This window comes from Mandrillus leucophaeus, unplaced genomic scaffold (genome assembly GCF_000951045.1).
Source record: "Mandrillus leucophaeus isolate KB7577 unplaced genomic scaffold, Mleu.le_1.0 Scaffold169, whole genome shotgun sequence".
NCBI lineage: Eukaryota > Metazoa > Chordata > Mammalia > Primates > Cercopithecidae > Mandrillus > Mandrillus leucophaeus.
The window spans coordinates 923,062-935,430 of record NW_012101687.1 but is presented as its reverse complement, the minus strand read 5'-3'; the positions used below and the strand labels follow the sequence as shown (position 1 = coordinate 935,430).

At 38.5% G+C, this 12,369-nt stretch overlaps 1 protein-coding gene across 1 annotated transcript in view; it reads right to left on the bottom strand.

Annotated features, from left to right (window-relative positions):
• The window catches only part of HMGA2 (high mobility group AT-hook 2), a 129,175-nt gene that overhangs the window by 91,054 nt on the left and 25,752 nt on the right, over nt 1-12,369 (bottom strand). The gene's annotated exons all lie outside the window — the stretch shown is intronic.

Below are 12,369 nucleotides of genomic sequence, written 5' to 3'. Positions count from 1 at the left end.
GTGTCTCTCCAAATATCCAGCACAGTGCCTAGCATTAGCAGAGTGGGATAAATGTTTGCTGAGTGAGTGAACAGATGTTTCCTTAGGAGTCAATCTCAATTTCCATTTATCCTCAACATTTGTAAATTTTCTCTCTAATATGGAGGTCCACCCTCCTTAGACACAAAGGAATTATAGTTATACACTTGCTATGATTCCCAGAGTTCACAAATTTTGATGCTTCATCATTTTAGCCAGTAACTATAGCTTGAATATTAGTGAAAAATAGATGGGGATACAGACTCTTAGAATGTGTGCCTTCCCATCTTGACACTGGAGAAAGGAGAAATGTTATTCTAGTGCATTCTGCTTCACATTCCAGTTCAAATTTCAAAACCTTAAAAAGCCTGAAGACTAACTTAGGTTTCAATTTAATATAATTATTTTAGAACAACAGTTATAATATTTTTACTGTACATACATTCAATTATTACTAAGTACTTTCATTTCTATCTGTAAAAGTATAGTATAAAAAGTTCACCCTCATGAAATCAGACAAAAATACAATTGACCCTGGAACAATGCAGGGGTTGGTGCACTGACTCCCTGTGAAGTCAGAAATCCAACAAAAATCCACGCAAAACTTTTGACTCCACAAAACTTAACTACTAATAGCCTACTGTCGACTGCAAGCCTTACTGATAACACAGTCGATTAACAAATATTTTGTATGTTATATTATTATATACTGCATTCTTACAAACTACATGTAAACTACAAAGAAGAAAATAAGAAGAGAGAAAATTTGTTCACTATTCATTAAGTGGAAATGGATCATCTTTATCTTCTTCATGTTGAGTAGGCTGAGGATGAGGAGGGGTTGGTCTTGCTGTTTCAGGGGTAACAGAGGCAGAAAAGGGAGAAGAGGTGGAAGAGGCAGGAGAGGCAGGAGCACTCGGTGTAACTTTTATTGAAAGAAATCTGCATATAAGTGGACCCGTCCAGCTCAAACCTGTATTGTTCAAGGGTCAAGTGTGCACTAATATGAAAAAGAGATGAAGTGAAAAAAATGGATCAAAATATTTCTAATCATAGTTAAATAATCTAAAAAATATAGGCCACTGACAATTTTATGCTTCTGTTCAACGGCACTGCACATACAATCCATAAGAAAAGCTACTATGTGTGTTAAATGGAAACACTATAAAATCACTTTAGTGAGTGTGTCCTAAGAGGATTATGTGAACATTACAATATTAATGTTAATGAATTTAAACCTTTTTTCTCTAGTATGTTAAATATTTCCCTGTATTACAAAAACTGTGAGCATTCATAGCAAAGCTGGTGTTCTCTGCCAAATGCAAGGTGAACGTGTGCTACCTACAAAATAGTCAACAGTGGAGTGAGTAACATAACAGGGGATTTCAAGGAGATGCAAGACAACACTATTATTTTCCTAATGATCATAATTCTGTTTCTGGCTATGTAATTTTGTCTTTATAACACTACTCAATTAAATTTATGTTTGGGCCAAAAATTATCATCTTGGCTGCCATGTAGCACTCTTCAAATCTCTTAAAATCACTTGCTTAAGTTTGCTTTTGCTGAAAAGCACTTACCCACCTCTCTGGGGTGTTTTTTTATGAATTAGGAATCCTGGAGCCCTCAGAGTCTAAGCATGGCTGGCAGGTTGGAAGCAAATAAGCACGATGGAAATGGGCCCTACTTAGTTACTATGGATACCTCAGATATAAAGGATTCCTATTTGTAGTGCTCATCAACAACTACTCGCACAAAATCCCTCATGCTGCTTGGACCTAAATACGGTCATAAATGTTTACTGCACATACATAATATTCATGAAACCATTCTAAGATTGCAGAGCCATAGTGTGGGAAATGATATTTCTTTCCTTTGGTGGATTTTCATATCCCGTTTTCCATCTGGAGAAGTGAAGATATTGTTTTGCAATTAGCTTTACAGAACAGAGCATTTTTGTTGGACTACTAAAATCGCTTAGCCAAAGTTGGGCATAAATGCAATCCCTGCGCCAAGCCAAATTACCTGGAAACATCACACCCTTCAAAAGGTTTGAATATCTCATGCTTTGGGGTTAGGGTTGCGACTTCTGTAGTCTGAAGACAATGTTCCCTAGTCAGTCAGAGAGACTGAGCTGGGCACAGGATTTAGTATTCCTAACCTCCAAGATCCTGTCCATGGGAAAACCATTCAGGCCTTTTCTTGTAAATGAATTCCAAATTACAATTTAGTTTCTCATCATCTGGTCCATGCAAAGGATATTGTGACTTTTTTTCTTTGAAATCTAATGATCCCTGAAGACAAGGCAGTCAGTGTAAACACACCAGGGATACTGTACTCTTCTTTACAGATGTTCACCTCATACTGCAGAAAAGAAGGTGCAGCCAATTCTGGAACCAGGACTTGCACTTGTGCCCTGTTTTGGCCTAACAGCTTTAGTTTGAGGCCAAGGCAGTCAGTTTAAACACACCCGGGACATTGCACTCTTCTTTACAGATGTTCACCTTGTACTGCAGAAGGGAAGGTACAGCCAACTTCTGAAGCCAGGACTTGCACTTGTGCCCTATTTTGGCTTAACAGTTTTAGTAAACCAACAGAAATGCTCCATTCTGTAAGGCTAATTGCATAACAATTAACTTTTCCAGAGGGAAAATGGGGTGTCACTAGATATGAGTTAATGATCTGGCCCCAAAAGAATTCCAGTTTCATTCCCCAGCTCTCCCTAAGTGCTGATAAGGTCGTCAGGATTTAGGGTTCACTGCTGTTGTTGGCTATCCCAATGGTAAGCTCAGTCTAGTGAGCTAATAGATATGAAACAGCCATGTCAATTACCATGAACCGAGCATGGGTGGAGCAGAGCAAGGGAAGCATGCATAAGTTCGTGTGGACGGTGGGTCAGCTGGAGAAGGATGTAGTAAAGACCACTGTTCCACACATCGCTGTTGGCAGTTGACAACATATATTATTTCCTTTGTGTGCAGTGGTCCCCATATTCCCTTTCTTCTCCACTTTCTATATCACGTTTCATTTTTCACATTCTCTTGGGATCTTATCCACAGCCATGGCTTCAGCTACTGCAACTCGTGGCTCCATCAAGCTCAGCTCCCTCTCCTAAACTTCACACATACTAAGTACATGAGTGTTTCATCTCTATCTTGAATTCTAAATCCACTCTTCCTCTTCTTGAGTTGCATGGTCATCCACCAAGTGACCCACGCTTCTAGTCCAGGTCTAACCCTTGACACTTAACACTCTTTTAATTTTTGGAGTATAAGAGATTTCTAACAACTGGCTTTCATTTTGTATACCCAAGCAGATTAATTGTTCTAAAGTAGTATTTTAAATGTACTTTCAAAAATATTTAGTTTTTCCTCAATTACTGTGTAATATAAACATGTAGAATTATAAGACATTTAGGCTTATTTGCAGAAAATTGATAATGCTATAATAAAAGCAAACTGTAGTAGTGGTAGTGGTACTGACTGTGGAACACAGACACAGAGAGAATCCCATTTACTGTTGTTTGATGTTGTGTTTTGTGTGTGTGTGTGTGTGTGTGTGTGTGGAGCGTTTTGGTAAATTTGTTACAACATTTGAAAAAAGGTAAATATATCCAATGCTTATTATTTTGTTAACTCTCTTAAAAATCTGAAGTCATACTGTTCACTTAGAAACATGTTGCACAAAAATGGATTCTTTTTTCAAAAATATGTTGGTATATTAAATGTTAAAGTACATCTGTAAAGCCAGTTCATAGAGAAAAAAATTTAAGTATAATCTATATTTATTTAGTCAATTTACTCTTAAAATTTTATCAGTTTGTTTTCCATGGAACTACAAGGTACTTAAATTAAATATATATAGTATCTAGGTCGTTTTTACCAGTTTAGGATAAATCAATATTACCTAAAACGAGATGAAACTACCAATCCAATGTTTTGAAAAAGAAAAGTAATTTATTTTCTGAGCTCAGTATTCCATAGTGATCCACATACATAAAACGATGATTAAACAATAAGAAATACTTTTATGTACAGGTTTTGTCACATGAAACTCTGTTTTATCTATCCAATACAATAGCATGTATTGTTTCTTTTAATTATCTTTTTTTTTTTTTTTTTTTTGAGACCGAGTCTCGCTCTGTCACCAGGCTGGAGTGCAGTGGCGCGGTCTCAGCTCCCCGCCGCTCCCGGGTTCAAACGATTCTCCTGCCTCAGCCTCCCAAGTAGCTGGGACCACAGGTGTGTGCCACCATGCCCAGCTCCTTTTTTGTATTTCTAGTAGAGACAGAGTTTCCCCATGTTGGCCAGGATGGTCTTGAACCCAGACCTCATGATCCGCCCGCCTCGGCCTCCCAAAGTGTTGGGATTACAGGTGTAAGCCACCGTGCCTGGCCTAAATTATCTTTTTAAAAATCAATCATAGACACATTTTTTTTAAATTTCCAAGAAAATGTCCCAAAGTAGACACATCTCTTTCCAGTTCTGCAGAAGAGTGTGCCATGAAATCAAACACCATGTGTGGCAGCTTCAGCTTAGACTATGTCCCTGAACCAGGCCTAGTAAGATATTCTACATTTTGTTATCTTTGAGGATATTTTCCAACATCTGCTTGTACATCTACTTTCTATTTTGTAATCTTGTTGAACAGTAGCAGTGCTAATGTCACTTATATTTATGTCTCTAAGTACTGAATCCAAAAGATTAGCAGCAGCAGTAATTCCTCAGGGTACAGTAATTAATGACATAATACTGTGGACATACTTTTTTGAAAAAACAGTAACTTCCAATTACGCAGTTTAAAGAAATCATTTTGTGGTAATGACCTGAGTAGCCTAGCCATGTATTTTTTGTTCTTCATTTAACAAATATTGTATTAAGCAGTTACTGTATACTACAGTCCTAGGTTTTGAAGAAAATACAAAACTGTTCTCAAGGAATTTACAAAACTGGTAAAAATAACTGTTCAAAAATTACCAGTACAAGAGAAAATAGAGAATGCTATAATAAAAGCAAGGCATTCATACAGACAGTCCCCGACCTATGATGGCCTGACTGGAATTTTTTGGCCTTACGATGGTGTGAAAGTGATACACGTTCAGTAGAAATTGTACTTCAAATACCCATACAACCATTCTGGTTTTCACTTTCAGTACAGTATTCAGTAAGTTACATGAGATATTCCATACTTTCTTATAAAACAGGCTTTGTGTAAGATGACTGTAGGCCAATGTAAGTGTTCCAAGCATATTTAATGTAAATACGCTCAGACTGTGGGCAGTGTAAGTGTTCTGAGCATATTTAAGGTAGCCTAGGCAAAGCTAGGATGTTCAGTAGGTGAGATGCCTTAAATGCATTCTCTTCTCTTCTCTTCTCTTCTCTCTTCTCTTTTCTTTTCTTTCCTGACAGAGTCTTGCTCTGTTGCCCAGGCTAGGATGTTCAGTAGGTGAGATGTCTTAAATGCATTCTCTTCTCTTCTCTTCTCTTCTCTTCTTCTTTTCTTTCTTTCCTGACAGAGTCTTGCTCTGTTGCCCAGGCTGGAGTGCAGTGGCACAGTCATGGCTCACTGAAGCCTAGACATACCAGGCTCAAGTAATTTTCCCACCTTAGCCTCCCGAGTAGCTGGGACAATAGGTGCGTGCCACCACACACCTGGCTAATTATATATACATATATATATATATATATATATATTTTTTTTTAGAGATGGGGTGTTAGTATATTGCCCAGGCTGGTCTCAAACTCCTGGGCTCAAGCAATCCTCCCAGCTCAACCTCCCAAAATGCCGGGGTTACAAGAGTAAGCCACTGCATACGGCCTAAATGCATTTTTGACTGACGATATTTTCGACTTCCAATGAGTATATCGGGCCATAACCCCATGGCAAGTTGAGAAGCATCTGCAATGTCTGTTCACCCTCCTCCACGGATGAGACAGCCCAATTCTGACTAGGGCAGTAAGGAGCTAATTCATAAAAGGGTGCCGTCTAAACTGGACTTTGAAGATTAAAGAAGATTTTAAGCAGTTGAAAATGGGAGAAGGAAATTGCAGGTAAAAGTGAAGGTTAGAAAGTGTTTGTCCTGTTCATGGAATAGAATGTTTACTCTGAGCTATTTCCATATTGGAAATAGAGCTTTCTGCTACATGTATATAAGAAAAATGGTAAACTGAGAGCCACATAATTGTATTTATGGGACCTGAAATATTTATAAATTATTTAATCACAAACCAAGATCCAGTTAGCAGTTTCTGAGCAGAGCAACGACACGCTGGAGTAATGACAGAGGAAGAACAATCTGGAAGTGGCCTCAGAACACATGTGTAACAAAAGCAGGAGAGGGACAAAGTGTGCATTTGAAAACAGGCAGACTGTAGGTAGAGTGATCATACAACTTACTCTCCAAATTAGGCCACTTTGGGGAGTGAAAGGGGTGCTATTGATAGTTACACTACTTGGAGGCTATAAGTGAATTTGGTAGCGAAAGGAAAGTAGTGGGACAGGAACCTGATGACCTAGCAGGACAGGACATCTTAGGTTGATTCCTATTTCTTCCAGCGCAGAACTGTGTCTTGTAATTGTTTCAGTCCCTTACCAAGTCTGGCTTATAGCCAGTGCTCGATAAACATGGAGTCACCAACTGATGACAGATAAACACGATCCCCAGGCGTCATGCCTGGGAGATGCTGTCTACGTTTCTCCAAAAGGTCAAGGGCGGCAATATCCCAGAACTGTCAAGATTTTCCCTTTTATGACTTTTAAGAATGTTTCTTCAAAAACCTTGTTAGCAATCTACATAAAAATAACGCAACAGGCCAGTTGATTAGAATAAAAAGTAGAAACACTGTACAAGAAGTGCTGGCTTTTAAAAAGAATGAGAAAGCACAGTGAGCAAGACTTTGACTCTTTGGCTTTATTTTTAGGAGGTTTTTTGTGGTTTTATGTTAAAGTATTCAGCATTATTGCAATATTTAATATACATTTTTAAAAACCCCTGGAATGTCGAATAACTAGGCTGTGCATAACTCTCTCATGAATTCAATATGTAAAGGTATAAATATAAGGTGCCTGTTAAACAAATGACAGAGAAAAATCAAAGAAGCACAGCACAATTGTTAGAGTGGTTTTTTTTTTTCTTTATTTTTCATTTCTTGCAATGTTTCATTCTAAAAGAAAAATTATCACAGGATTGAAAAACAAACTTTTTTTCCCTTTAGATCATACATAAAACCTGACTATTATTTAAAGCTGATAACAGAAATTGGTGTTTCCAAAGATGTCACTGAATACAATACTTTTAGGAATTGCTAAATCAAATTTTCCCTTTCTCTCTTTCTTTCTCTCTCTTTCTTTTTCTTTCTTTCTTTTCTTTTTCTTTCTTTCTTTCTTTCTTTCTTTCTTTCTTTCTTTCTTTCTTTCTTTCTTTTCTTTTGTAAATGAGAAAGGTAGGTAGAGAGAACTGTAAAATTAGTCACAAAACATATGGAATACTGAGGGATGATTCAAACAATCTGACTTACTCTTGTATGTATACACATTCATTTTCTCAAATTAGTACATACCATTGGAAACTGCATCAACCCATAAAAATAACTCATACGCCTATTATGTTTTTCCATTTTAAGCTTATAATAGCAATAACGACCTCAGCAAAAGACATTTCCTTAGAATTAATGGCTGGCTGGGAGGCAGAGCCAAGGGCCACTGGTTCCTCCCAGCTGGTCATTAATCCTCAGGAAATGCCTGCACCTCCATCATTATTGCTAAAGCACCATTATAGAAAATTCTCACAGTTCCAATATATGGAAATTTGAGGCTATTTTGCAAGCCCATGATATTCATGTGAGTTAATAGGCCACCACTGAGCACAGAGGACGTAATTATCAAAACGACAGAAGGGAAGAAGGGAAAATATTGTTCTCCTAGGTCTGTAAGATTATAGGAAATGGGGACTAGCCTTATGGGAAGAGGTATATTTGAAACTAGAAGACATTAATTTAAAGGGAGATTTGGAATCGCATATACAAAAGTCAATAAAAGATACAGCAATCCATTCCCATGACTTCGTTTAAAACTATATTTTTAAGGTACAAATAAAGGTTATTTGGAAATTTCCTCCCAAATTGATAAACTAATATTAAAGAGAATGCAGTCAGGAAGACTATTTATACACACAAATTATTATATTCAACCAGTGAAGTTTGGGGGAATGAATACATGTGACAGTGCTGAATGAGAATGGGATTTCTTTCTTTTAAATTTTAGTTTAAAAGTTGAATACACGCCATTAAATATTATAGAGCAAACATTTTATTCTAGACCTTATTACTGCTAAAACAAACAAAACCCCTAAAGTTCTGTCTTTTTGTCTTAGCTAGAGGCTTAGCACATCAAACAAGCATTAATAAAACTGAAGGCCAAAATGATAACAAATACAGTGCTGGTGCTCTGTGAAACAGTTTAAGTTCTCTGCAAAAGCTTTTGCTAGCTTCCAGCCTAAATTGAAAATAAAAATTAGGTGCTTTCAGGTCTATTCATTCCTTCCTTAAAATAAACTAAACCCAACAAATGTCTTCAAAAGAGGGAATTAATCCAAAAATCACACCAAAAACAGTCTATAAATCTTTTCAATGTGTTATTGTAACAAACTACAAATGTTGGATATGATGCTTTACACTTAATGAAATTCACTGCAGTTTCTCGTTATGCATTACACATACCAGCCTGGTTCTACCAGGTTTAAAGTTAAAAAGAACTCCTATAGGTTGAATTGTGTCCCCTAAGAAGATATAGTGAAGCCCTAACCCACCTTGTCTCTATGAATGTGACCTTATTTGGAAATAAGGTCTTGGCAGGTATAATCAAGGTAAGATGAAGTCAGTGGGGTGGGCCCTAATCAAATATGGCTGGTGTCCTTATAAGAGGAAAAGAGACACAGACACACGGGAACTGCTGTTACCACCATGTGGCAACGGAGGCAGAGAATGGAGCAATGCATCTAAAAGCCAAGGAGTATCAAGGATTACCAACAGCACCAGAAGTGAAGGGAAAGAGATGGAACAGATTCTTCCCTAGAGCCTTCAGGGAGAGCACGGCCCTGCCAGCACCATGATGTCAGACTTCCAGTTTCCAGACTGTGAAAGAGCAAATTTCTGTTGTGGTAAAGCACCCAAGTTTATGACACTTTGTTATGGCAGCACTGAAGAAACTAGCACAGGATCTGAAGGAAGAGATTCATCAGAACTGGGGTCAACATTCCCAATGGAAATCCAAGGAAGATCAGGTGAGGCAAGAGGAAGCGGCTCGCTACAGGGAAAAGCAGACTAGAAGTCAGGAAACCTGGCTCTTGCCAGAGCTAACAAGGTTGCATGGCCTTGAACTGGACACAATTGCTCTGGGTTTTCATTTTGTTACCTGTAGAATATAAGAGGATTTAACTATATAACCTCTAGACCAAGTCCAGGTTTATAGTTGGGAAGACCAAGGACCACACAGACCAACAATTTAATACTTCCAGAGTCACTGTTCTGGCATTGCTTGGACCTCAGGGACAGAAAGCAGGACACAGGAAACAGAACTGCAGTCTTCCATTTGCCTCGAGCCATGCCTACCGCAGTAGTGTGGTCACATTTATTTTGGTTGAGTAAGGCCCAAAGGAGTTTGCTATGGAAGCAACAGCAGCATGTGCTGATATTCTGTAATTATTTTCTTTCAAATATAACTTTTTCTGCACTTCCAAGATTGTCAAAAATGTTTACAGCTGATTCAAAAGCATGATTTTGTTTAAATAAGGTAATCGTTACCACCAAAAATAAAGAGTATCACTTGTAATTCGTAGAAATTTGAAGTGCCAATATTCAAAAAGCATTAGTCCAAAAAAAAAAGAAAAAGAAAAAATAGTTATTTGTATGCCACAGCATAGCTGGGATTTAGGATCCCATAGGTCTTTGGGTCCAAATATGCTAAATGTATTCTCTAAAAGAATCCCATAATGATCACATTGATGGTGTTGTTTACTCTTCAGTTATTATGATCAATCGGTATCATCATCATCATCATCATCATCATCATCATCATCATCTGTGTTCTGGTTACCTCAGATTCTAGGAGTGACTAGTGGAATGCAATAGACCTTGGCCATTCTCAAATGTTAATATTCACAGCTTGAGCTGTTTGCAAATCCATTTTTTTCTCAGACTAGAGTGCAGGCCTGAGACATTTAGCCTGAAGGGGCAACTTGACCATCTGCCTAGTGTTTGCATCTTAGCACAGCTTTGCTCTGTGTGTGTGTGTGTGTGTGTGTGTGTGTGAGAGAGAGAGAGAGAGAGAAAGAGAGAGAGAGAGAGCAAGAGAGAGAGAGAGAGAAAGAGAGAGAAAGACATGGTTGTAATATGAAATTTTTATTTGGGGAACCTAAATGTTACAGTGGCATTCTCAAATATGGCTCTTCCTAAATGTGTCAAGATGACATGGTTCTACTATAATTGTTCTAGAGACTTGGACAAATAGCCAAAGTACAATTAACAGGACAGTTTCCTCAGTGACTGTCTGCCCGCATGGACATTTAAAATCTATGTGAAACAAGGAATTTCCAGGGGATAAATGTATTCATCCACAACTTCAGGACGATACAGGCATGTGTTTCAATATATACCAAAGGGCAAGCAGGTACTCAAACAGGCCTGTTGTATGTGCCCTCAGGAAAAGCAGGTGTGTTACACTCCCAGGCCAATCCTTTCTTTCTTTCCTGGCCTCTGAAATTGGCAGAACTCTGAATGCAGTACAAAAGCGTAAGTTACTTCAGGCAAGCAGTTAGCTGTGTGCCAAGCCCACCTATGATTTTGCCAGGGCCAGCCAGACCTGTATAATGAGGGAATGTGAAAGAGTAACTGCACAGCCAAAGACAGGAATCATGGACCAGAATTCCTCTCCCCACATTCCTACAGTCATGCAAAGTTCTTGTGTATTTAGAGAAGACACATTTAGTGTATGTCACCATGGGATGTGCCACAAACTCCTGAGCAACTGACCGTAATAAAAGATAATACTGGACACTTTGGGAGGCCAAGACGGGCGGATCACGAGGTCAGGAGATCGAGACCACCCTGACTAACACGGTGAAATCCCGTCTCTACTAAAAAATACAAAAAAACTACCTGGGCGAGGTGGCGGGCACCTGTAGTCCCAGTTACTCGGGAGGCTGAGGCAGGAGAATGGTGTAAACCTGGGAGGCGGAGCTTGCAGTGAGCTGAGATCTAGCCACTGCATTCCAGCCTGAGTGACAGAGTGAGACTCCATCTCAAAAAAAAAAAAAAAAAAAAAAAAGATAATACTGGAGTAGGGAGGGAGAGCATCAGGAAGAATAGCTAGTGCATGCTGGGCTTAATACCTAGGTGATGGGTTGATGGGTGCAGCAAACCACCATGGCACACATTTACCTATGTAACAAACCTGCACATCCTGCACATGTGCCCCGAAACTTAAAAAATAATAATACCTCTGGTAGTGAATACATGAACCTACATGTGATAAAGTTGTATATAACCTGATGCTCACACATACACACACACAAATAAGTACATGAGAAACTGGGGAAATCTAATTGCAATGAATGGATTGTATGAATGTCAACATCCTAATTGAGATCTTGTTCTACAGTTTTACAAAATGCCAGCGTTTGGGGAAAACTGGGCAAAGTGCACAAGGCCTTTCTCTGAAAGAAAAGGGGGCTGATTTTTCTCTCTACCAGAGAAAGGGCACGAAAGAAAGTTTTATGTAAAGAATTTTTTTATTTTTAAAAACATAAATGTGTAAAGCTATCAAAATGTTCCCTTCTATCTTGATGTTTCTCTTATCTAGAAATCTACAGAAAATGTGGAGGGCCTTCCTGCTGACCTTTTTGTAAAAGGAACAGAAGATGTCAATAAGATAACAAACAACGTAGTCAGAACACAGGATATCTCAAAATGTGTACCTCCATCAGCCACTTTTCATGACGAACACTTTGAAATGTCCCAGTATTACACATAGTTCAAAAATTCTGCAATAAGTTAAAACTCATTAATCCTGTAAGAGTTCTTATTATGATTCATGAGCATGGGAAGCCTTGTTGTAAATACAGTGCGATCATCTCTCCTACGTTAACTACAGTGTCTGGAACTGCGTTCCCACACATCTGCCTCAGGTTTTACTATGGACTTTAATTAGGGAACCTAATGCTTTGGTGGCATTCTCAAATTTGGATATTCCTATTTGAGATCCAGAGAGAGACGGGAAAAGCAACTGAATTTATTGAGCACTCACGATGCGCCAAGCACTGTGCATTGAGCTGCCTAGACCAGGAAGGGTGGGACC